The following is a 24,038-nucleotide window of genomic DNA, read 5'->3' on the forward strand; positions in this document are numbered from 1 at the left end:
GAGGTGCTGCATCTAGGGAAGTACGCTACGGCCAGGGTTTATGGTGAGGGTGACAGACCGGGGTCGGTGTTAGCTAATCTGCTCAAGGCTCGCAGACGCAGAACCGCCGTCACGCAGATCAAGCCGAAATGCATTGGGCTAACTTTTGAAATGTTTAACGTTTGGATGTAAAACGGATGAATATTCATTTGATATGATTTACTAAACATCAATTGAAAAACCTGACCAAAGCTTCGCTGCATCTTATTTTCTTCAAATCATAAACATTTAATGATTCAATTTAACTTGATCAACCCCGGTGTTCAGGGGCTTCGAGCTATTATGAATTGTTGTCAAAGAGTCATTGGGGCCAGCGTGTTGGCTCATCCAGCTGTGTGCTGATTAAAATGGTCCCACAGAAATTTGGCCCAAGTTTGCTCACAAATGTGAGCTGATTTGTCCTTGAGTGGGTGGCAAAAGCTTTTTGGTTGTTTCTTAGAACTGCACACTATTCTTATTCCTTACGTCCGAGAGCAAATTGGCCCAAAAACAATCATCTTGCTGCTTTTTTTATAGCTCATTTTAATTTTTGTACCACAGTTTTATTGTAACTCAGCGATTGTTGCAGGAATGCATCAATTGGCTAGCGATGAAGAGCTCTTAATATTTTATTTATAGACTTCAGTTATATGATCTGTGGCAATGGAATAGTGCCCTGTGTTGAGATTATTGGGGTGGCAAATGTGTCCGCAAGCTCTTTAGTGAATGACTCCCATGTAGTTAGAGCATTATTAGACCTTTCCGACTGCTGATGCAGAAGGTTGCTCATGTGCAGTATTTTTATGCAGTGGCTTTAGTCTGAGACTTTCTCTCAGGCGAATAGAGAATGGTAACAGCCAACACGTGCTGCTGCTGATACTGACTGGCATGAGGGACATTTCCTGAGCTTTCCGCCCTTGATTCACTAGAAGTACGATTCGACAACCAAACCACTCGGGACAATTTACTGTCCTGTTCGGATTCTAATTAGCCCTGAGGAAGCCCCAGGCCAGATGGCCATGTAAAGGGAGCGAAACACGTGTTGGCTGTTACCATTCTGTATTCGCCTGAGAAAAAGTCTCAGACTAAAGCCACTGCATAAAAATACTGAACATGAGCAATCTTCTATTGGAATTTTTTCCGTGTTGAACCTAGATTCTTTTAATTTGGGGTAGGGGTCTCCCACTGTCAAGAACAAATATTCTACTCGTATTTCACTCGATTAATACAGTTAGTAAGGGATTGGGACCGATTTTTTCGCCCCCCTTTTTTCAATTTGAACAATACTGATGCAGAAGGCCCTTTGTGTATTCCAGCAAGTTGTCTATGGATGAGGGGGAGAACCTAATCCTTTAATTCATTATGGTGAACCAGTAGCCTCAGCCGGATGATGAAAGACTTCAAGGGCTGTCTGGAAGGTAACTGTTTATATTCTCTCTCACCGAGATGATATGAATGGATATTGCACATTAATGGAAGAGTGACAAAAGTTCTAATGTTGAGCTGGTTGAATTTCAGTAGAATGATGCAGCTGTCGGGATGTCCTCAACAAACTGGCTGTTGAGAGCGTTGAGATGCTCTAGATTCCCTAAAAGTTGCCTGCCGAATTTATTTAGCTTTCTGGGGACATCATCCCCCTGGGCTGGTATATTCCATTGTGTTAATTGCAATGCTTTGAGCTCTTCTTTGGAGGAGGAGCCTAAGAGATGCAAACTAAAATCCCCTGACACCAAATGGTTTGAGGTGTGTTCTCCTTCAAATACATCAGGATTTCGTCACTCAGCAATTTTAAGTCCTTTGACCTGTTTTTGGGGTGTATGTAAACGTTGGCTATTTCGACCTCAGTTGTGACACTGACGATGGTTTGTGGATCTTATTGCATTTATTAACAGCGAGGTAGAGTGTAATTGCTTAGAGTAGCCTACACTTGTTACTGATGTTTGTATTACTAGGCCACCTTTGGGTTGGCAATATTTTGCTCCTTTGCAGGCTGGAACAGAATTATTTATGAACCCTGGATGTGGAAAGGGTCTTTCGGCCAGTTCTCCTGGAGGAGGATGATATCAAAGATTCGTAAATATGATAGCCGTTCTGGATCTGTTGATTTTCTTGCTAGGCCGTTGATGTTGCATGAGAATAGGCATAAGTATCACGGTCATTTCTTGGAGTGCACACCATGTGCTTGGCTTAGTCACAGATTCCTTGTTGCACAGTTTATTGTATGCATGACCCCTCTCCAGTTTTGGTCTGGAGACTCTACTATGTATGACCCAGGTTGATTCCGAAGTGTGTCTCTCATTGGGGGGATTTGCCCAGAGCACCTTTGAGGGCTGAATTTGTGTTTTTAGTTGACCGAGTGTCGAATTGAGTTACTCAGGGCCTCATAAACTTAGACTCAACCTTATTCCCCAGCGCCTGAAGGTTGGCCATTCATTCAAATGTTTCTGAGCTATTTCAGGTGTCTTCCAAGTTGTCTTTATCTCATTCTCTAGTGATGTTCCGGCATGTACAAATTCAATTGAAGCAAGGTTAGATGATCTTACATTTTTAAAATTGAAAATCAGCAGAAGTAGTCATAGGATGTTGCCCCCGTTTAGTGTGTCTCACATTATGATGTTTCTTTTTAACTGCTCATCAGGGATTGACTGGTGGGATGTTTTATATTTAGGAAGGAAGCTTCTGTCATTAAAGACTCTGTTGTCCTTCTGACATGGGTGTCTTCTTTTGATACAGTTGGTTTGGGAGTGACTAGCTGACTGTGGTCCTGCACTGCTGTGTGCTTTCCTTGTGTCTTAAGTGTCCTCATTGTTAGAGGGTGGATTCCCAGTAAATTGGCCTGCAGGGTGGTCATTTGCATTTCGCTTCCAAGATTGGCTCCTGTGTTAGTGTCCTAAGATCCTCCTCTCTTTTGTGCTTCTGTAGTTGGTGGATGGGTGCTTAGTGGCGAGTTGCTTGCATGTTCTTTGTTCAGGTGTATTTTTTCAAGCCGGTTAGGCTCCTAGTTGCTTTTGCCATGTTGTTCCTGTGAACTTTCCGGACGTTGGCGTTGGCTGCATCTCCATGATGAGAGCCTCTAGCCTCTTCCCCAGAGTGGTTGCCCACTGCTGGAGTGTCTTGTTGTTGGGCTGACGTTTCAGAATTGTTGTCATCACAGGGCCTTATCACTGTTCTTGGTATGGAGAGTACCCAGAAGTTATCAGTAATGCTCCTTTTACTTCTGCCTTTCCTCCTCTGCCTCAGTCAGGTTTGTGCATTGATTGGCTGCTCTGTTGGGCTAGAAAAGTTTCTCGAGTTGGATTCTTGGTTATTTGGAATTTTCATCTGCTCGTTTAGAGGTAGATTTTTAACCCCTTTGGCTGGTCCGAATATGTTTTGGTCTGTGCTGGCCTTCTCAAGGGGAGGTGGGGGTGGGGGAGTTGTTTGCTGTGAGCAGTGGAGTTCCAACGTGGAGTCTGGATGATGTGACTGCGATCCCATTGCAGACTTGGTAGTTTGTTTTAAATCTGTGAGCAAATCACTATATTTATTTATTTATAAAGTTTTATGTAGCGCGAACAAGATCCCAAGGGATATCAGAGCACTTTACAATCAAACTAGATCTAGAGGCTAATAAAGTAACAACCACAAGTTGAAAAAACAAATGAATCGTAAAGTGCATAAAAGTTCACATATAAGTTATGTTAAACAGAAGACAGTGTACACAGTATGTCAATTAAAAAAAAAAGTATAGTAGTAAATGTAGAAACAACGGAAGTAAGAACCATGTCAACGGGCCAAGGGGTTAGCCCAATTACTGAAGGAGTTTATTCATCAGGAATCTTTTGACTTCCAGTTTGAACACCGTTGTTCTGGTGATTCTGCGTATTTCTGGAGGAAGAGAGTTCCAAATCTTTGGAGCCGCGCCGGAGAAGGCTCTGTTAGAGGTTCTCTTTTTGTTCAGGATAGGTGGTTTCAAGAGTAAGGTAGTAGCGCTTCTAGAGGCTCTTACACCACAAGATAGTTCAAGTTTTTGCGCCAGATCCTTGGGCGTCTTGAAGTGGATAGCTTTGTGGGTCATCGTGGCAATTTTTAGCTGGATTCGTGCTTCATAGGGGAGCCAATTTAGAGTTTTTAGTACTGGCGATATGCGCTCATTGCGTTTGGTGCCTGTAACCAGTCTAGCAGCAGCGTTTAATGAGGCCAGGGTGTATTTGGGCAGGCCACAGAGGGTTGCACTGCCATAATCAAGCCTCGGTAGGACAAGCGCTTGAACCAACTGCTTGAAATCCTTAAGTGGAAGGAAAGGTTTGATGTTTCTGAGTGTCCTTATCAAGTGGTTTGCTCCTTTACAAGTGTTGCTGATATATTCAGGTTCTTGTCCATGGTGACTCCTAGAGATTTGGCTGAGTTTACGATGAGCGGAGTGCAGTTGAAAGCAGTGAGGTGGCTCAGCCAAAGGTCGAGATTAGGGGTGTGATTCTGAGGGGAGATGAGCAAGAATTCAGTTTTTGAGGTGTTGAGCAGGAGATGGTTCTCAGTTAACCAGTTTTGAGTATACGTTAGGATGGAGTTGAGTGATATGAGGTTTTCCGGGGATGAGATTTTCAAGTAGAATTGCGTGTCGTCGGCATACATGTGGAAATGAATATCCATGGAGTTAAGTGCGTTAGCTAACGGTTCCAAGAAAAGGTTGAAGAGGATCGGAGATAAGGCAGATCTTTGGGGGACCCCCATGAGAACAGGAGAGGGCTGGGAGAGGGCTGGGAGAGAGAGTGATTTGGCTTGACTCTTTGCGATCTGTGATGGAGGAAGGACGAGAACCACTGTAGCACCTGATCACCAAAACCCATCCTGTTTTACAGGATAGCTAAGAGATTGTCATGATTGACCGTGTCAAAAGCAGAGGAAAGGTCAAGGAGGATCAGGAGGCAGGAATCGTTTTGATTGAGAATCTTTAGAATGTCATCCATAACATGATTGGGGGCCGATTCAGTGCTATGCCCTGTCTGAAAGCCGGATTGATGTTGGTCCAAGAGCTGGTAGTTCTCAATTGTGAGCACAGAGTTGGGACTGAACGCATTTTTCAAGGAGTTTCGCAAGGGTGGGTATGTTGGAAATAGGTCGGAAATTATTGAGATCTGACCTATCAGCGTTAGGTTTTTTTAGTATAGGGGATACTTGGGCTGCTTTTAAGCAATCAGGGATTGTGCCTTGTGACAGAGAAGCATTTACAATCCTTGTCCAGGTAGGGATGAGTGCATTCATGATTTCCTTGAAAATGGATGGGGGTAACGGGTCACTGAAGTGGTTAGTAGGATTGATATTCCGGAGAATCTTTTTGATATCTTGTTCACTGAGCGGGGCAAAGGTGTCCCAGGCCGCATTGTTCTTAGGTATCAGGGGGGTAGAGTTGAGCTTTTCAAAGAGGACAGGTGGAGAGGCTGCCCTGGAGGAGAGGAGTCCGGCATTCTTAGCAGCGAGCTCAGATGATATGAGTTTAGATTTCTCAATGAAGAAAGAAGCAAGATCGTCACATGAGGGTGGGCTGCTTCCAGGTTCAGATAGGTTTGGACCTACAATTGATTGCTGTTTGACCAATTCGAACAGTTTCTTGGGGCGGTTTGCCGCTTGATCTAATTGGAGTCTGAAATAGTTAGACTTGGCGTTCCTGATTTGTTTGTAGTAAAGGCTCCTGGCATCTCTTAGGAGTTTGAGTTGGTGTGAAGAGGGATTCGATCTCCAGGAGCGTTCAACTGCCCTAAGGTTGCGACGTTCCGTGTTTAGGTTTTCATTGTACCACGGTTTGGAAATTTTAGTTGAGGCATTTTTATGTTTGAGTGGAGCAATGTCATTCATGATGTTGGAGATGGTCACATTGTAGGAGTCAGTGAGTAGCTGCACCTCCGTCAGGTCCGCTTGAGAGGAGAGGGTCGATGTACAGAGGGCGGCTAGCTCAACAGGGTTTACTAGTCTGAGGTCCCTTTTCCATATCTTTGATTTCGTTGGTTGGGCCTTCCACAACTTTACCTCTTTGTTGATGTAAAAAAGGATGCAGTGATGGTCTGACCAGTCACATGGAGTAATAGAATCCAAGGAGACGGTCTGCCCGTTAGAAATAATGAAGTCAAGAATTTTTCCTTTATTATGGGTTGGTTGGTCACAATGCTGGGTCAGATCATAATCAACTAGAAAGGCTTTAAGGCTTGAAATTGCAGGGTCTATGGAGTTAGCCCAGTGCAGATTAAAGTCACCAAGGAAGACTTGGGACACGGCTGAGTCAACATTGCTAGAAATGATTTCAAATAATTCCTCAATAAAGGGGAGATTGTCTCCTGGGGGTGGTAGAAAGTGTGAAGTTTGCAAACCGGTAGGTTCGTACTTGAGATGTTGAGACAGAGATATTCACAGGAGGAGGGCGCAGAGGACTCAACGGGAGAGATCGAAAGTGTGTTTCTGTGAATACAGGCTAAGCCCCCGCCCAATTTCCCAGCTCTGTCTAACCTAATAATATCATGAGTGGGAGGTACTAGGATGTCAAGAATCGGAGTGGAAGCGGGATTTAACCAAGTTTCAGTGAGGATGATAATGTCTAAGTCCAAGTGTTGTATGAGATCAAAGATATCAGTGGCGTGTTTACTGGCTGATCTGCAATTTAGAAGTACACATTTAATTCGTAGTGGGTTTGAGGAGGGAGGAGTCTGGGAGATATTTACATGAGTGAGGTTGCTCAAATTGCTGCCTCTGGGATTGGTAGGTGGTCCTCTATTAGGGTTAGAAAGGATGGACTGTATTTGTCTCGGCGGGTTCCTGTTAGGGTTGGACCAAGTAGGGTAAGAGTTGAGCATTTGAGAGGGCTTTCAAGCCATGTAGCTCAGAAGTTAGAAGGTGCAACTGAAGATGAATCTCATCTAGGTGCGCCACCAAGTCTGTGTGTTGAGCGAGAGGGGGCGAGTGTGAAAGGGAGTCTATCATTAAGGGGAGGTCTCGGTGACTACCAACAAGTTCCGAGGTGGTGGGCGGGAGATCCTGTGGTGGAAGGTGCTCATATGAGTCTGACTGAGATTCAGGAGCTTTTGAAAAAGATGTATGTGCCTTAGTGAGGGGGGAGTGAACGTTAGGCTGATGTTTAGTCCAAGGACTCAACAGAGTGCTTAACTTTGACCGATCAAGTTCGGTGGAGGGCATACGCTTGGATTCTAGCCTATTAAGAGACACCGGGGGAGGGCTAGGGGACGATGACTGAATAATTGGAGACAAGGCAGGATGCCTATCATAGGTACTCTCTAATCGGGGGCCATATAGGCTCGGGCTGGCTGGATGTGCATCGGGACTCGATAGTTGGGGTGCAGCAACCTGGGATGGAACCCCCCTGTGGTGCACAGGTGGTGAGGCGTGATTTAGATGGAGATGTGGAAATGGGCTTCCTAACGTAGCATGGAGTGGACTCGCCGGATCCAGAGAGATGTTAAGGTGAGTCTGTGTGACATTCGGTTTCGAGGATGCCGCGTTTTTGAGTAACGGGAAGATGTTGGTTATCTTAAGTAGATTGACATTAGACGCTTGGATTAGGATGATACCAGTGTTATAGAGGGTGAAGATGGTATTAGCGTTGATTAGCTATACACACATATATGTATGTGTGTGTGTATAGCTCAAAAGAAAGCATGGTGGGCATTCGTGGTGTTTGTTAATTTCTTATTTCATCTTGCTGAATGAAAACGCACGTTTCGGCAACACGCCTTTGTCAATGTTCAAGTTCAGTGTGAACTTGAACATTGATAAAGGCGTATTGCCGAAACACATTTGTTTTCTATCAGCAAGATGAAATTAAGGAACCTCACAAGTGCCTGCCATGCTGTCTTTTGGATACAGGGTTGTTATAGTTAGGAAATGGAATTTAAAATTATTTGAAATTCACTGAAAAAAACAAATGTTACAGAGACTTTATAGATAAGCTCAGGTTTCACTTGCACAAAACCAATGAAATTCAGCAGTTATAGTTAGCTGAGCTAACTATAACTCGCACCCCCACAGTGCACTGTTCATAACCTCACATATTATATCACTCATGACATGGTCAGTGACATCTCTCATGACATCTCAAATGACTTCCTAAGGTTTATTTTATTCCATTTCCTAACTATAAAGTCCTTGTAAACTTTGGGTTTTTCAGTGAATTTCTAAGTTTTTTTAAATGCTAATTCCTAACTACAACGTCCCTGTAACCTTTGATAATTTTCAGTGAATTTCTATGTTTTAAAAAAAATAGTAGTCTTGTTTGCAGAGTGATGGAGAAAGAGGGCTAGGCCTCAGACCAGCTCTCAGGGATCCCACTGTGTAGCACTTAGGACTTGGAGGCCAAGAAGCCCTCCTATGTCCCTCAGGAGTAAAGTGGACCTCATCCCCCAGGCACGTTTTCAGAGTGGTGGAGAAAAGGGGCGTGACCTCCGAAGAACTCTTGGCAATCCCACTTTGTGGGACTTAATGTGGGTAACAGAAGATGAACTTGGCCCCCAAGGACGTCCTTGGGGGCCAACTACCTTTCCTGTTACCTCCAGTAAGATCCACACAGTGGGTTTTCGGACAGGTTTTCAGTGGCCACAATCCCTTTCTCCACCACTCTGCAAACACGCCTCTTGGCGCACTAAAAGTCGGGGGATGAAATCCCCTTGGCTTTTGAGGGTGCATGGGGACCAACTACCCCTTCTGTTACCTCCAGTAAGACCCAAATGGCTGGATTGCTGAGAGATCGTAGGAGGCCATGCCCCCTTTCTCCATCACTTGGAAAAACGTGCCTCCTGATGCACTAATGGTTGAGCCCCTCGGGATTAAAGTGGAATTCATTCCCCAACGAGCAGCGATCCAGGAGGCATGTTTGCAGAGTGGTGGAGAAAGGGTTGTGGATTCAAAGTTCTCTCAGCAATACCGCTGTCTGACACTTACTTTCGGCCCAAGGGATCCCATCTACCGGGTCCTAGCCTTTTCTTTTTTATATATATATATATAATTCATAGAATTTATAGGGCATGGGGGGCTAAGCGATTTACCCCCCACCACCCCTCCCTCCACCTGTTCTCAGGCTGATTTCGACCCCCGGGACCCCATCCTCCGGGGCCCGGCCTTTTAAAAAAAATTATTGAGTAATGGGGCAACGGCACTCTTCCCGGGTGATTTCAGCCCGAGGACACCATCGCCCGGTGCCCGGCCTGTAGTGTGCGTGCCCTGGCACCCACTACCACTGATGAAGACTACGAGGGGCCTGTAGGCCCCCGTGGTGCCTGCTGGCTCCCCGTGTCTTGTGGGAGCCGCCATTGCTTTTAGACATAGAGAGCTGCTAGCATGCAGCTCCCTGTCTGTAAAAACAACTTTTACTCTGCTTTGAGCAAGCAAGAGCAAAATGCTCTTGCTTACTCGAAGCGGAGCACTGTTTGATATGGCTTGGTGGGAGCTGTGCTCCCGCCAAGCCATAGCACACTGCAATATCCTGGGGGTGGGCACCCCTGGACATTGCTGGAGCCGGCCCCTTTGCTTATCTTTTTTTTGTGACTTGGTTCAACCGAGTCAGAGATGGCTGCCAACACTTCATGGTTTGAAGTCAATCAGATTTCAGCACGAAATCTTGTGTGGTGTCACTTATCTTCCGTGTTCCCAGTTTTATATCTGAAAAACCTTTAAATTACTCTGAAACTGCTGAACGGATTTACACCAAATCACAAAAAGGCACTTCCTTGGACCAACATCTAACTTCCTGCCCTGTTTGGTGTAATTACGTTCAGCAGTTCAGGCTGTAGCCATGTCCTATGAGAATTAACACGGGGAAAACACACTTTTAAGCATCCTCTGGTTCTTGATCCCAGCTTTATGGATCACCCCAAAACTTCCATGATAGAAGCTGAAATGAGCATCATATCAGTTTTGAAGATTTTGTGAAGATTTGTCAGATGGAACCAAAGTTATTTGCAAATGAAATAGTAACACAAAGCAGTAAAGATGCTCACTCTGGGCCAATTCTTTGCATAGATTAAGTTTTCATCAGCTTTGTGTTGTAATCGGCCTTTTTACATGACTGTATACAAGAAACCCATAGCTATATATAGGTGGGCAACTAAATGATAGAACATTGTTAGCAGGTGCCACATTACAATGGTATGTTCCTACTTACAGCATAAGAGAGTCTTATTTGAAACAAAGAAAATCATCAGAACCATGTGGATTCCTATGAAACAAAATACATCAAACATACAGAACTCCTGTGATTACATGTTTAGACAGCCAGGTGGTCCACACATGGGGTGGTTAAAAGAATCTATTATGACATGAATCAGTGTACAAAGTAAAGCAAGCACTACTCAACCATGGCCACCAAAATATAACCCAAGTGGGCAAGTGAATAATAAAAAATAGAGTGTATGCATGATGTCCACAGAGTTTGAAGATCATAGAGATTTGTAGCCTGTGACGGTCCAATATTCACCCCAAAGGAAAAACCAGGAAGGGAATATCTGTAGCCCAAGGCACATTAGTGTAAAACCATCTTGCCCCTTTTCCATCCCAATATACAAATAATGGTTATGAAGTCCAATGTCTGCCGTATCTGACAGACTGTGAACAAACTTAAAAGATATAACACCAAAAACATCTTATTTCTCACTTATTATGCAGAACACTGATGCGTATCCTGGAAGAAAAGGGTAAAGAATTCCCAGATGAAAAATCCACTCTCAGGATCTCCCTTTTTCCCCCCGAAAGAAAATGGACATATTTAAAGGTTACAAAAATAGGCATACCTGGAAAACCTCACAGCTCATGATAGAGAGGAAATACTTTTAATTCCTCCTTCGTGTTTAAGCCTACGGGGCTTTGCGTTTCAAGACCTATTATTTGTCTTGTCTCCTTCCTTCTACGCATCAGTGTTCTATTTCCTCCCCCTATGTTGTATGGTATCTGTTCTTTATCAAAATATGTCAATTTGAATTTATCCCCAAAGTGTGCTTCATTGAAATGTCTTGCCACTGGGTATTGGGGATCACAATTGTCTACTGCTCTCTTATGTTCAAAATAAACTTTTTACCTGTGTGGATAGTGAGCCCAACATATCTTTTTCTGTAAGGACATTCAAATATATAAACTACTAACTGTGAGCTGGGGAATAGAAACTGTTATACTACCCTTACTGTAGGAGACTTCATATTCACTCCTGCTCCTTCTGTTGGTACATACCTTATAGCGCCCACAGGGTAATAAAACTTGTAACATCTGTTCCCTGTTTCTATCCTTTACAGTAATATCACTGTGTACTAAAGAGTCTCTTAATGAGCGTCCCTTGTAGAACTTAATACTGTGTTTGTCACTGATCAGATTCCCTGTGGTGGGATCACTTTTCAAAATGTCCCGATTCCTACGAATCACATTGTAAACTACTTTGGAACCACTTTTATATGTTGTTATTGATAACTAATCCTTCCTAGGTGTACTTGTAATTCATTGATTCTTTTTAAGGTCAGCTTATGCTGTTCAAAGGCTAGAACTATTAGCTTTGCAAATGCGTGTTAGTTCTGTCGCACATGCCTGCAAAAAATAAGACCATTGCTTCAACTTGCCAAAGCCAAACCTACTGGCTATGCAAGTACTAGTTTGTTCATTTTTTTACAGTCAGTGCACTTCTATAGTTAAAAAGAGATCAGCCCTGTTCCTCAAAATTAGCATCAGTGAGTTTCGCCTTGTAATAAACAGTTTTAACCTTTGTAGATCGCGGTTGTTTTTGAATTTCATGAGCTGTTATGGCACGATCTCACTCCAAATCTGCTCCTAGCTTGACCCAAAAGTGTTTGATCGCTGGCAAATCACTCCATGTGATTGTATTGTTTGTTCCCTTACCTGACAAAAACTGGAAGTGTTAATATTAGGTGCAAACACAAAACCGGATGCTTACATTTGTGACGATATCCACTTCATTTCACAAATGCATTACCGGGTCCATGGATCACTCCGAGATCTAGAACGGTGTCATTTGGGGCACTTTTTAACATCTGGGCTAGAAGGGTTTCAACATCTTTTTACACCAGTTCCCCGACCTAGTTCGGGGGCTTTAGGGTGACAGTACAGGCTGTCATCTTGCCTGCGCAATGACCATCTTCTTCCAGGCATTAGATTAATCAGATATCTGCTCAGTCAATTAGTACAGCTGTGCGTGCCCATGAAAACACATCATTGGTAAAGATGGTGTTCCCGACTTCTGATGCCCAACTTCTGTCAGGCATGGTTACAATTTGAGACCTGCATTCCCGGTCCATCCTAGATGGTGAATCACAGGGTGTTTTGCAGTCCCTTAATTAACCCTGGCTACTACTGGTCCTGCTGTGTGTTCCAGTGCTTTGCCACTCTGAGGTTGACCATCTTGGAGGTTGACCGTCTTTCGGTAGTAAAAATAGTGGCACAAAGACAACTATTTTGTTACCTTACATCGGTAAAATAAAACTTGGTTTTGTTGCTGCTGAGTTGGTTATATTTGTGCCTGGGACAAGTACAGTATAAGGCCATAGCAGTATGGGTAATTCATGTACTGGGTGTATGTATGCCTGGGAGGACTACAATACATGAGAGATGTAGTGCTTTGCTATGTGTGCAAAGGGAAAGCATGTGCTGGGTGTATTTGTGGTAATAATAATAATAATAATATTGAAGCTTATAGAGCGCGACAGCTACCCCAAGCAGGGGTGTCCCGGCGCTAGCAGTAGAGAGAGCTAGATAGCCATAAAAGGTGAGAAGACCGGCCTCCAGAAAGAAACCATTAGACTGAGCCAAAGAGCCATGTTTTCAGGGCCTTCCGAAAACAGGATTCTGAAATTGCCAGCCGTAGATGGCTAGGCAGATGGTTCCAAAGTGAGGCCGCGTTGACCGTGAAGGATCTTCCACCCCGCCGTGATTTTCTAAACCGGGAGGAGTGAAGTAAGTTGAGCGAGTTGGAACGTAGCGATCACTCCTGCTTGTAGGGGCATAACCTGTCCTTCAGATAGCGTGGGCAGTTTCCATGCAAGGCCCTATGCCAAGGTCAGAGCCTTAAAGATAATTCTTTTTTCCACCGGTAGCCAATGGAGCAGCCAGAGGTGCGGAGAGACATGATGTCGGAAAGGAATCCAGCGGACCAGTCTCGCAGCCGCGTTCTGAACCAATTGCAGTCGTTGGATAGCATATTTGGGGAGGCCTAGGTAAAGGCCATTTGCATAGTTCAGTCTGGATGTGACTGTGGCATGGATAACTATCTTCCTTCAGTCTTCCGGGAGGAGGTGCAAAATTTTCCGTAAGTTTCTTAGTTTTCTGAAGCAGGTTGCGGAGACCTGCTGAGTTTGAGCTAGGAGAGATAGATCCGGCTCCCATCTTACACCCAAGTTACGAATGCAATTGGCGGGGGAGGGTGGCGGACCCATCTCCTCTGGCCACCATAAATCCGCATCGGGGATACAGCCCGCACCGAAGAACATAACTTCGGTCTTTCCTGCGTTAAGCTTTAATTTGTTGGTGTTCATCCAAATGGCTATGTCACGCAGGCAGCCTTTGAAGTTTTTGAAAGCCTCAGCAGACTGCTCCTTAAAAGAAAAGAACAGCTGGGTGTCATCTGCGTAGGAGATCGCTTTCACACCCCAGTTGTTGATTAATGAGAAGAGCGGGGCCAGATAGAGATTAAAAAGTAATGGACTCAGGGCAGAGCCCTGAGGGACTCCGCACCACAGCGGAAGTGGGGAAGACTCAAATGGCTTAAGGGCGACTCTGCGTGCGGCCGCTCAGGAAGGAAGACACCCAGGCCAGCGCCCTTCCATCAAAACCTGCACCATTTAATCTCTTGACCAGAATGGAGTGGTCCACCGTATCGAAGGCCGCTGACAGATCCAGGAGCACGAGTAAAGAAGAGGCTCCTGAATCCAGCAACCATCTTATTGACTCAGCTACCTCAAGGAGGGCAGTCTCTGTGCTGAAGCCTGCCCTGAAGCCTGATTGTGTGTCATCTAGAGCTCCACTTTGCTCAATTAAAGTAGTCATTTGTCGCTGTACTAGTTTCTCGAGCATTTTACCTGGGGCAGGGAGAAGGGAGATGGGTCTTAGGTTACTAAGGTCGTCCGGGTCACCATTTGGTTTCCTTTTTAGAGGAAGAAGTGTGGCATGTTTCCATAGGTCGGGGAAAATGACTGTAGACAGCGAGGAGTTCCATAGCTGGAGAAGCGTGTCCACTAGGGGGGCAGAGAGTATTTTCCACAATATGGGTGGGCACGGGTCATCTGGTGCACCGGAATGACAATTCTGAATCGCCATTTGTGCTTCCTTGATAGTTATAGGCGTAAAATGGCTAAGAGTTGGAACCATAGACTTGGAGAGAGGCGTGTCTGATTCTATAGTTGATGTCGAGGGGACAAAGGAGTCATGAACCTTTAGAATTTTGCTGTCAAAGTGGTGAGCGATAGTATTGCATAGAGTGGGAGTGGCAGACAACTTGGACTCTATTGCCGTGGGATTGAAAAACGACTTCACTACTTTAAACACCTCGCTGCCAGAGTGGTCAGCATTTAAAATACGGTTAACGAAGTAGTCTCTCCTAGCAGATTTGATGTCCCTATGGAAAACTTTTAAGGCCTTTTTATAAGTTGTCTTGGTTTGGTCATCATAGCTTACTCTCCACAAGCGTTCAAGTTTCTTGCAATTGCTCCTGGATTCTTTGAGGGAGTGGGGGATAGTCTTGCAGATTTATCAACTCTTGCCGGGGCTGCAGAATCTACTGCCGTTGCAATCCATTTATGCACGGCAATAGCATCGGCATTTGGGTCTGAAGACAGGCTGGGAGAGGTAGCCTGTATACTGGTGCATAAATCTGCTTCGTTCAGATTTTTCAAGTTTCTCTTATAAATGAAACGGGGGCCCTCAGTTTGTTTGTGGACAGGCAGGGAAAAACTAAGAGGGATCAGATAATGATCGGACCAGATTAAAGGGGAGGGAGGAGCAATAACAACATCGGTAAGGGTGGTGAAAACAAGATCCAACGCGTGGCCTGCTGTATGTGTAGGGGCAGATACCAGATGAATCAGGTTAGCACCTTCTAAGGAGGATACCAAGTGAGCGGCTTGTGAGCAGCCATCGTCATCCACATGTAAGTTGAAATCACCTAACACCATAAAGTTCGTATACTTGACCGATAATTGAACAATGAGGCTGCATAAGTTCTGGAGTGCCATTGCTTAACAGTCTGGTGGTCTGTAGATAAGAGTGCCCGCCAGGGAGAAAGAGGGATTTAAATGAATGCAGAAGCAAAGACCTTCAATGCCTACCCCGAACGATGGGGAAGAGGACACCAGATCCCACGTATCTCTCAGGATAATGGCCACTCCGCCCCCCTTCTTGCCCCTTCGCGGTTGGCATGGCACATCTTGAAGCCAGGTGGAATAGCAAGAGCGATGGACGTCACTGTGTCCAGGGTAAGCCAGGTCTCAGTGAGAAACATGGCATCCCAGGACCCGTCACTTAGGAGACACCATATCTCCGAGGCATGTTTGACTAGGGATTTGCAGTTAATGAGGCAGGCCTTGAAATTGGTCTGAGTTTGCGTCTGCGACCCACAGCCGCAGAGTGGTAAGTAGCCACATGTGCTACAACTCAGAGGGACCGGGACATTGGCAAAATCGAGCCTCTGAGGGCTAGCGCAGGGAGGGCATCGAAGAGTTAGCAGTGCCTCGCAAGACCACTGCAGTGGTTGAGATTGTCCGGGAATGGCAATATGGCCAGCGCCGTCGCGGTCTGGACGCGGACGGGCGCAGACGGGCTTGCCTTTGGCGCGCTGGCGGCGCGCTCGCTGCGCGAGTCCGCTGCGCGGCCGGCAGGACATCGCCCTTATGTGCCCCGTGACCGGAAATGAGGTCAAAAGTGGATGGAGTCGCGAAGCGTCCCTCCGTACAATCGGCACTTGATTGCCGCGACGGACCGGGGACTGCGACCCTACGTTGCCTACGTTGTAATTAAAAGATCTTAAATTCACCAGTTAAAAACAGAGCGTAGAGCGACCATATGCGCAAACGAGCAATGTGCAAAGTTAGAGCTGTATTCAGATTCTCTATTTTATAGAAGGGGAGAAAGGAGGGCTGGCCTCACCGCGCGCTCTAGCAGGAACTGTAGCGCGGCTGGGAGGTCATCGCCCTTATGTGCCTCGTGACCGGAAATTAGGTCAAGAGTGGGTGGAGTCGCGAAGCGTCCCTCCGTACAATCGGCACTTGATTGCCGCGACGGACCGAGGACTGCGACCCAGCAGCTTAACTCTCAACTACCCGGTAAGGTAAACACAGAATAAAACAGAGCAGAAAAAAATTACACAGAGTGTCTACGTTGTAATTAAAAGATCTTAAATTCACCTGTTAAAAACAGAGCGTAGAGCGACCATATGTGCAAACTAGTAATGTGCAAAGTTAGAACTGTATTCAGATTCTCTATTTTGTAGAAAGTTAGAACTGTATTCAGATTCTCTATTTTGTAGAAGGGGAGAAAGGAGGGCTGGCCTCACCGCGCGCTCTAGCAGGAACTGTAGCGCGGCCGGCAGGTCATCGCCCTTATGTGCCCCGAGACCGGAAATGAGGTCAAGAGTGGGTGGAGTCGCGAGTCGTGATGAGTTAAGTATAATACATCAAGGGGTCATTGTTGTGCAGTGCAAAACTGAGTGTGTGTGTTGGCAGCGTGTGTTTTGAAATAACACGCCATCGTTAAAGATAGAAAAGCTTTAGTGCTGAACAGGGTACCCAGACACAGAATAGTCTGTGTGCTGAATGCATGTGTACATATAAGGGTACAATGCATAGAGGTATTAGTGCTGGACAGTAAGTGTGCTGTGAGTGTATGCTGCATAAATATACCTGCAAGGGTGAATTGTATGGAGGACCCTGGGTTCCATTTTGAGAAGCCAGGATAGCTTGCAGCCAGCTAAGATGGCTGCATATTGAGCTTGTTGCGCTAGTCGTCGCTAACTAACCCCTAACACATCTGTCATAATCCGGCCATAGGAGGGCACTGGTACGTGGCAGCACCGGAGAAGAAAGCGCGAGGCAAGTTAACAGCCCGGGGCGACCCGAGTTGTGGCGAGGATCGAGAAGGAACAAACTACCAAGATGGCATCTGAGAGATCAATATGGCGCCGGCTGTTGCCCGCAGTTGAGTGGGGTTCGGGCTGGCCCGCTAGGTGGACATGCGGGCAGACCAGTGACATGAGCGGCTGCACTGTGGGGGCTCCCATCTGCCTTGCTGCACTAGAGGAGGCACCTGCTCGTTGGCTGGATCACTAGGATCGTCGAAGGACCCAAAGAAGCCTGCGCTGCATCGGAGAGGCAGCGCAAAATCGAGCCCGGTGCCTGGAGGACCGGCTGAGGCCTGGACGAAGCGCATATGAAGTTAGTGGGTCAACGGAGACAAATTCTGCAGCGGCTGCCGCCATGGGGGTACGGCCCGACAGGAGATATTGCACTGTGACTACGCCGGGCGGGGGGGGGGGGGGGAGTCTGGCGCCCCCCTCCCTGGTGAGAACATTGGAGACAGTGGTCGCCAGGGAGCCTACCAGTGGACCGTAGCATACTAGAACAGTACTGGCACCCTATGGACTCCAGCCACAATAAGGGACACTGGCTGATCAGAGATCTGGGAAGCTGTGGACAGAGACCCTCCCCTCCCAGGAAGAGTTGGGCCCCAGAACCAACACAACACTGCTATACCTTTGTGGGCAGCTTGGGAGGAACGAAGGCGCCCACTGGGAGCAGACACTTAGAGGAGCTACTGCCAGCTGTCCCCCACCCCACCTGGGAAACTCCTGGGGCCCGACCAGTAGGGGTTTATGAGAGGGTGCCGCACGCCCACCTTGGATAGGGGAGGTTGTTTGCCCCCTGTAGCCATCAGAACAAGCAACACATAAAAGAAGCCGCAGCGATATTTCCCAGTGTGCTGGAAAAGGACTGCGGGGGCACGAGGATATCACTTCCCATCTCCCCGTGAAACTCCCCAAAGCTGCCCCGGGACGAGGGAGGACAGCAATAATGGTCTGCACCAAGGGCACGGGCCTGGGCCAGGCCAACCACATAGATAAATACACAGTCACAGTGGGTCATGAAGGGGTACAACCGGAACGCCTACACCACCTGAAGAACAACAAATTCCGTATCCTTCCCTAAAAGACATCATCAAAGCAATCTGGGACCTGCGAGGCACCCTGGAGCGTAAGCTTGACTCTGTGACGCAGGAAGTGAACCTACTCAGGCCAGACTTTCGAAAACTAGCAGCTTCAGAGGCAAGCATTGGGGGCCGACAATCAAAACTAAGCTCCTGGAGCAGCCGGTTACTGTAATGACGAAACGACATACTGAAATTATGACACGGCTAGGAGACCAACAGGGTAGAGCCCGCCGCAACAGCATCTGGGTGGTGGGAGTTCCGGAGGGCATGGAGGGGCAATCAGCAGATTTCTTCCTGGAAGATTTAATCCTCCACACTCTTAAGCCAAAGCGACTGTCCACCTTCTCCGTGGAGGGAGCCCATCATGCATTGGGACCGCGCCCCGGGGCTCCCCCCTGCACAATAATAGCTTGTATACTTAACTTCAGGGATAGTGTCCTATAGGTGGCACGATCATATGGGGATCCCAATTATCAAAATGCCACCATCCGATATTCCTCAGACTGTACTCTTCAGGGTAAACGGCAAAGGCGAACCTTTGATGCAGTGAAAAAATCTGCATCAAAGTAAGTAAGTAGGATTCCAGTTAGTCAGCCACTAACTGGAATCCTACTTACTTTGTGGCGTACTCGTCGTACAGGTCCTTACTCTGAAGGGGTACTTACCCATTTTAACATATACTGAGTGTCTATTACTCACTTTTCCCACGCAGCCGGGACGGAATTATAACCGGCGGAGAGATCGTTTTCATTTTCCCTGTTCGCCTGATAGCCCTGAAGAAGTCGTGGGTTCACACCCGGACGAAACACGTGTTGGCTGGGCAACGGAACCATATTAAACCAAGAAAGAAACACTTTATTGGACTCATTAAGTGTTTTTTTGAAGTTTTTGTTCTCTCCACTACTATCTGTACTTACACAGTATTATTTGCTGACGTGTGCATAGGCATCCTATGTGAGGCAAATAGGTACTTGGATTGGCAGGGCCGGCTGACAGGCATGACACCCCTGTGGTTGGCTGACAGACTGAGGGAGGTAACCATGCTAGAGGGATTCAAAGGATGGCAGACCATAGGTATTGAGCATCTGGGAGATGTATGGAGAGACAGGGCGCCCCTCCCCTAACTAAAACAAGAATATGCCCTGGCTCTCTCCCAGAGGTTTCCCTATATGAAACTCATGCACGCCCTACAAAGTTACATACAACAAGGCACGATCCTCCCAGATTATTCCCCTCTAGAAGACAGACTGTTAGTAGACCCTATTCCTGACAAGGGTACGTCCACAATGTACTGGAAAATAATGAGTAATGCACCAGACCCACTAACCTCCCTTAGAAGAGCCTGGATAGATGATCTAGGCAACAATGATGATTAAATCTGGTTGGAGGCTCTGCAGAGTCCCAGAGATATAGCGATCCTAGTACGATTTAGGCTGGTACAGTTTAGGATCCTACACCGCTCATACTACCCCTGTAGACTGCTACACAGGTGGGGGAAGACTCGCAAGGCACACTGTGCAAGAGGCTGTCAACAGGAGGGCTCCTTTTTCCATATCCTATGGGAATGCCCAGCAATCAATTCATTTTGGCGAGGAGTGACAGCTGTGATGTCAAGGGTATTGGGGATAGAGGTGATGATGGATGCCAGGTGGCCCCTACTGATGGTCAAAGGTGAGGGAGACTCAGTGGCGTAGCTAGGGGGGCGGGGGGGCGGTGGGGGCGGTCCGCCCCAGGCGGCACTATTTTGGGGGCGGACAAAGGCATTCAAGATAAGGCTCGGCTTGCTTTCGTGAACGTTCGGGGACGGGCAAAAGGAATAGGACTCGGGTAATGTCCTCTTCTTTTTTGTGCTGGCAACTGCCCCCCCCCTCTCTTCCTATTATTCCCTCTCTTTCTGTCTTACTCCTCACTTACTGAAAACCGTAACTTGTAGAAATGGTTCACAACCTCTTTCCTTTTTTCATTTAGTTGCTTCCCTGTGAAATGGATCCAAAAAAGAAAAACACTCTTGCGGAAATGCCCTTTTTCTGATATTTTTCTATTCCAAAGGGCAGCGGGATGGAGAGAAATAGAAGGTTTTAAATATGAAAAATAAATACATAACTAAATAAAGCAAGACAGAGTGATTGCAAAGTGGCCAGATTGGTTTTATTCACATCCAAACACATCAGCCTCACTTTACAGACTTTGCAGTGAAGCGCTACTTTTGTTTCCTCGTCTTTCTTTGAACAGCATTGTTGTCCCCAGGTGGGGAAGTGCACCATTCCTGGAGGTACTGCAATACCTGGTTGATGGGTGGATTGGAAAACAAAATGCGTACCATGGCTCTGTTTATGGATGTGGTCTTTTTAAACCATACTGCTTACGTTTATTAAGGATATAAGCAATGGACATTGAAACGTTAAGGTAACCATGTTGTTTCTGCTTACATTTCACATGCTTTACTTAATCTTGCATTCCCTATGAGTGTTTGCTTTTACTTTTTTTTAGGCAGCATATTACTCTTGTCAAGTGCATAATTTGAATTGAGCCACATCCAAGTGTTTATAGCGGGCACAATTAGGTTGTAGCTGAAGGCAGTGAGAGTTTCTCTCAGTGTGGCAGTATGGTGTTCAGTGGGGGAGAGGATGTGGCACTATGGCCAGAGCTGTCGAATTTGGAACTGGGGATCTGGGTTCAGCCTTCATGAGCAGTCCACCAGACCACTCTACTGAGGGAGCATATTCCCGTGCTAGACCTAACAAGGCCCCACTAGACCTTAGAAGGCTTGATGTCTTAGCACAAGCAGGTGTACCCTAGTGGTGTCAATTGTGAGTTACCCTTGAAGGCCTGTCCACCACAATCCATACTGAAGTTCATCTCTAGTCTTGCGGGCAGGCCTACGAAGCAGCACACCCTGGAGCAACAGTGATCCAGTCACTGAGGTCACATGAACCTTGAGCAGGTTAGGGCGGTGCGAACGGTGTGACCGCACTGGGTACCTATTTTGGGTGGGTGAGTAGTGTTTGCAAGTATATTATGGTTTTAAAAAAACTTGCTGCCTCCTTCCTGGCCTCCGGCAATTTTCTGAAACAATAAACATGTCATGATAACTTCGGTGATTAATGTTCTTCCTAGAGAGAGATCCGAGTTTTGTCTAGTGGAAGGGTTGACTCCTGGAAAGGTAGCACAGTGGGTTAATGTGCCTGCTGCAAAGAACATGTACCATGCAGATCACAAACTGCACTGCTTTAATGGGGGGACCATGATGAATGGTCATTTAATGTCAGCTGTAGATGATGGATCCCTGAACAGTGTCATGTATGTGCATGTTTGCATTGTGCTGAGGGGATTACCAGGTAATTGTTCACGCAGCTCTCTGATGGATGTCACAAGCGGTTTTTCTGAGTTCCCAGATAGATCATGCAGTCTGTGTGTTCTCTTTTGTACTGCCAGTCACTGGTGTATTCAACTGTCTAGACTTGGACCGTGTCATGTATGTGCATGTAACTTGCATGATCGAGGTAACTATTAGCGGCAATACTACGTGTCTCTCGGTCCTCTTTCAAGTGCTTGCCGTTCTTTTTCCCCAGCAACACCCCCCCCCAGGGGCGGCAATCTGAGGGATAGCCCTGGGCGCCACAAGCTCTAGCTACGCCTCTGGGGAGACTGGCCTTGACACAGCGAGCTTTGGATGGCATTGTCTGTAGGAGTTGCAAAGCGTAATATAGCGAAACGGGGGCGTCCCTCCCCCCATTGTGGCAGAATGGGAGACTGACCTAGACTGGTGCCAACAAGCAGAGGAAGTTCTATACAAAAGTAGGGGGTGCCTAAAGAAGTGGGAAAAGATATAGTCTCCATGGCGGAACTACAAAGGTATGTAGAGGGGCCTGGAGCCCCGTGACACATGATTATACTCGCCTCAGAAGTAGAGAAAGCAAACCAGATACGGCCCATTCTTCGTGCAAGATAGAACTGCAAAAAAGAATATTTTTATTGTTTGTAAAGGGATTGTAATTGTATGACCCCTTCACGATGTATCATTGTTGTCAAACACAACTGAGTGATGTACGTGTAAACACTTTCAGCCTTGTGATGTCTAATGAGCTGGTTTAATAAAAAGATTATTTTTAAAACATAATAGGTCAGTTACTGGGACATCAGGAGTAAAAGCCTCAACCACCACGTTTGGGCCCAGTAACCCAGTGTGGCCCGTGGCCCTCTGAAAAGGGTTCTGATTGGAAGGATGCATATTTTCTCATTTTAAAAATTGTAAGTAATAAAATGCAATTATTTAATAAACACTGCATGACCATTCACAGTTGTGTGGGTAACTTCGCTGCCTACACTTCCAGTGCTCTGGCTCCCTCAAGTGTTGAAGTACTGTAACTGCAAGCATTTCAGAAATCTGTGCCTATTGGATAATATGGAATTGGAATATTTTTACATAGCTTTAGTCTTTCGGTTCAAACCAAAATCCAGACACACTGAGTTTCTCTTGCTTGTACTTTTTGCTAATACCTCAGCGCTGTGAGTCTTCATATACTCTTATTGTGCATATATGGAATTTCTCCAGTTACCTTTGAGACCTGCTGCTACACCATAAACTTGCAGAATCTTCTTTAATCTAGGTATAGTATGGTCCAGGTATTAAGTGTAGGACAGCATGTCACTAGCATACATCACTATCCTATCTTCGCTGCTTCCAATCTATTGGAACCCGGCTACCTGGACTTCTCTTCTAATCGACTCCACTATGGGTTTTAATGCCAAGGGTTTTAACACCATGGTGAATAATAGAAGGGAGAATGTGCCTCTTTCTATATTAAACGGGGGAAAGCACTTGATTTACTCTCACTTGTGCCCAGGGAGCCGCATGCAGTATTTTAACATACCAAAGAAATCCTGAACCAAGCTTTGTTTTGTTCAGTTGTTTGTAGCATGAAAGGGCAATGTACTGTGTTGAATACTTTTTCTTCATCTATTATTAATAGTGCACTCAGCTCAGTGAATTTATTAGCTTTTACTATGACGACTTGGAGGTTTTTTCAGGCAGTATCTACTGCTTCCGCCAGCATGAATCCATTTTGTTTTCCAAGTACTAATGTACATATCACCTTAACTAATGTGTTTACCAGGGTTTTTGCCATGACATTTGGTCTATATCTTGATGAAGGAGATGGGTCGGTATGAGGAACATTCGTTAAGCAGGGCATTGGGATTAGAATGACTATTATTGTCACCCACTTGAGATCAAGGCGTAAGGCTTGTCACTCACTGGCCTTTTTTTAAACATGGCTCCCAGATAAGGAATTAGCAGATGTAAACTTTTTGAAGCGTTCCATTGGGAATCCATTGGGGGCTGAAGTTTTCCCATATGGCATTGCAGCAATTGCTTGCTGGATTTCATCTTCTGTAATTGGAATGTCTAGTTCTTGGCTGTCTTCCATTGATAGTGCGAGCATCAGAAGGGCATTCATAATGGGATTTTTACGTTCAGGGCGGGGGCACCGGACATTTATATATTTTTCATAATATTTGCTGACACATGTTGAAATTTCTACTGGGGACGTTATTTCTCTATCTGTAGGGACACGATGAATAATTCTAGCTCTTTGTTGGCCGACCAGTACAGCGTGTTTCCAGCCTTATCAATTTCATAAATTCTGTATCGAGAATCCATCCAAGCAGTTTGGGCTCCTTGTAATAACCTTTGCCATTAGTGTATTCTTGGCCAGTTCTAGTAGTCTTATTTTATTATTTCTATTGGCTGTAACTATTTGCTTGCAGTGCATCAATTTGGTTTTCAAGCTCAGTTACGTCTCACTTTCTATCCCTGGTTTCCCGCAGGTGTGAGACATTGCCTGCCCTGATTA

General features: G+C 46.0%; 1 protein-coding gene across 3 annotated transcripts in view; it reads left to right on the top strand.

Annotated features, from left to right (window-relative positions):
- The window catches only part of MMP28 (matrix metallopeptidase 28), a 496,737-nt gene that overhangs the window by 408,339 nt on the left and 64,360 nt on the right, over nt 1-24,038 (top strand). Inside the window, exon 8 of one of the 3 annotated variants that reach the window (XR_014980049.1) lies at nt 22,307-22,434. The exons of the other annotated variants lie outside the window; for them this stretch is intronic. The gene's annotated coding sequence lies outside the window, so the exon portion shown is untranslated. The remainder of the gene's footprint in view (nt 1-22,306; nt 22,435-24,038) is intronic. 3 annotated transcript variants of the gene reach the window in all.

The sequence above is a fragment of the Triturus cristatus genome, chromosome 3_2, assembly GCF_964204655.1.
Source record: "Triturus cristatus chromosome 3_2, aTriCri1.1, whole genome shotgun sequence".
In the NCBI taxonomy this organism is placed as follows: domain Eukaryota; kingdom Metazoa; phylum Chordata; class Amphibia; order Caudata; family Salamandridae; genus Triturus; species Triturus cristatus.